The 2,556-nt window shown below is 49.6% G+C and overlaps 1 protein-coding gene across 1 annotated transcript in view; it reads left to right on the top strand.

The window, feature by feature from the left end:
- The window catches only part of LOC101850172 (peroxisomal trans-2-enoyl-CoA reductase), a gene marked incomplete in the record, with an annotated part of 23,146 nt that overhangs the window by 1,399 nt on the left and 19,191 nt on the right, over positions 1–2,556 (top strand).

Raw genomic sequence — 2,556 nt, 5'->3', positions numbered from 1 at the left:
GATCCAGCCGTAGTGGCATCGGGCGATGGACGTGATCCAGCCGTAATGGCATCGGGCGATGGACGTGATCCAGCCGTAATGGCATCGGGCGATGGACGTGATCCAGCCGTAATGGCATCGGGCGATGGACGTGATCCAGCCGTAATGGCATCGGGCGATGGACGTGATCCAGCCGTAATGGCATCGGGCGATGGACGTGATCCAGCCGTAATGGCATCGGGCGATGGACGTGATCCAGCCGTAGTGGCATCGGGCGATGGACGTGATCCAGCCGTAATGGCATCGGGCGATGGACGTGATCCAGCCGTAATGGCATCGGGCGATGGACGTGATCCAGCCGTAATGGCATCGGGCGATGGACGTGATCCAGCCGTAGTGGCATCGGGCGATGGACGTGATCCAGCCGTAAATGGCATCGGGCGATGGACGTGATCCAGCCGTAATGGCATCGGGCGATGGACGTGATCCAGCCGTAATGGCATCGGGCGATGGACGTGATCCAGCCGTAATGGCATCGGGCGATGGACGTGATCCAGCCGTAATGGCATCGGGCGATGGACGTGATCCAGCCGTAATGGCATCGGGCGATGGACGTGATCCAGCCGTAGTGGCATCGGGCGATGGACGTGATCCAGCCGTAATGGCATCGGGCGATGGACGTGATCCAGCCGTAATGGCATCGGGCGATGGACGTGATCCAGCCGTAATGGCATCGGGCGATGGACGTGATCCAGCCGTAATGGCATCGGGCGATGGACGTGATCCAGCCGTAATGGCATCGGGCGATGGACGTGATCCAGCCGTAATGGCATCGGGCGATGGACGTGATCCAGCCGTAATGGCATCGGGCGATGGACGTGACCCAGCCGTAATGGCATCGGGCGATGGACGTGATCCAGCCGTAATGGCATCGGGCGATGGACGTGATCCAGCCGTAATGGCATCGGGCGATGGACGTGATCCAGCCGTAGTGGCACGCTCTACGAGGTCAAGATAACTTGCAAAGTCATTGGTCACTATTTTTATAACCTTGACTTGTAATTTACTATGTCATTTTCCATAAGGAATACTGAAATTTTCCTCTGAAAAAGGTCAGTGTCTATAATGCCCTTATAAATAGGACCTGCGCGCTTCCCGGTCTAACTGGTCATCTCTATTTATAGGGCCTGCACGCTTCCCGGGTAGCCCAGCTCACGCCCTTTATCCTTAGAGCCTTCCAGGGTTAAGTTTGTCCACTTATAGTTGTAGTGTCTGGTTTGATGGTTTTATACATGTGCCTCCTAAAAGCCTAGCTTATTTACAGTGGAATCCTGTTATAACGAGAGGGATGGGACTGAAGCAAAACGTCCGTTACAGCAGGATTCTTGTGCTATAAGGGATCCAGTAATAAATTCAAGGGAAACTGTAAAGTAGGCCTAATCTATGAGTTTGATGTTCTGTTTATTTCCTTTTGCTATCTCCGCTGATGATGATTTTGTTTCAACATGACCTCTAGGTCTTACTTGATCAAAAATCGATTCAGGTTTGTTTCTTTAGCGCTAGATCTAGTGATGTGGACTGACAGTTCGGCGTTGGTGATGAGAAAGAAAGGGCTCTGGGCTAACTCACACGTTGTGTTCCCCCCTACAATCCACCCTGTGGTGCATTCTGTCTGCTTGCGCACGTCACACATTCGCTCCATCCATCACATTGCTGTGACCTCTCCATCCCCGCATCGGAGAAGTGAGAGGCATGGCCGGCCTTGATAATCTCAACTGGCCTATAACACGATGCGTCCAGCTTGTCTGCGCATGCCACACCCTCCCTACTCAGTTGCTCCGGCCTTCATTGTTGACGCACATGGGCTCTCCTGTTCTTTGTTTCGCAAGATCAGCAACAAGTTTCTCAACTGGCGAGGTCTTGCATTATGTATAACTGGCCTATGCCATGCGTACAGCAGCAGCAATACTCGGCTATAACCAACTCGCAAGAGTTTCTGATAGCGCTATAGCAGTATTTTGTTTACAAAGGTAAAGAGGAGAAAAAAACGGGGTTTTAGAATAGTGTCTTTATAACAGACTTCTCTTTTTTTCCGGACTCGTTATAAGTGGACTCCACTGTATTAACTTATTATGTGAAGTAGAGGGCTGTACATATACATAAGCTTCGGTGCTATATATGGGAGGGCCGTACGCATAGCTAATTCAATATGTTGGGTTTCAGGAGGGCATTTTTCTTCTTCTTCTTCTTCTCCTCCTCCTCCTCCTCCTCCTCCTCCTCCTCCTCCTCCTCCTCCTCCTCCTCCTTCTTCTTTTTCTTAGAATTCTTCTTCTTCTTCTTTTTCTTCTTCTTCTTCTTCTTCTTCTTCTTCTTCTTCTTCTTCTTCTTCTTCTTCTTCTTCTTCTTCTTCTTCTTCTTTTTCTTCTTCTTCTTGTTCTTGTTCTTCTTTTTCTTAGAATTCTTCTTCTTCTTCTTCTTTTTCTTAGAATTCTTCTTCTTCTTCTTCTTTTTCTTCTTCTTCTTCTCCTCCTTGTTCTTCTTCTTCTTCTTCTTCTTCTTCTTCTTCTTCTTCTTCTT

Source organism: Aplysia californica, unplaced genomic scaffold (genome assembly GCF_000002075.1).
Source record: "Aplysia californica isolate F4 #8 unplaced genomic scaffold, AplCal3.0 scaffold00196, whole genome shotgun sequence".
NCBI lineage: Eukaryota > Metazoa > Mollusca > Gastropoda > Aplysiida > Aplysiidae > Aplysia > Aplysia californica.
This window is presented reverse-complemented; position numbering and strand designations above follow the sequence as displayed.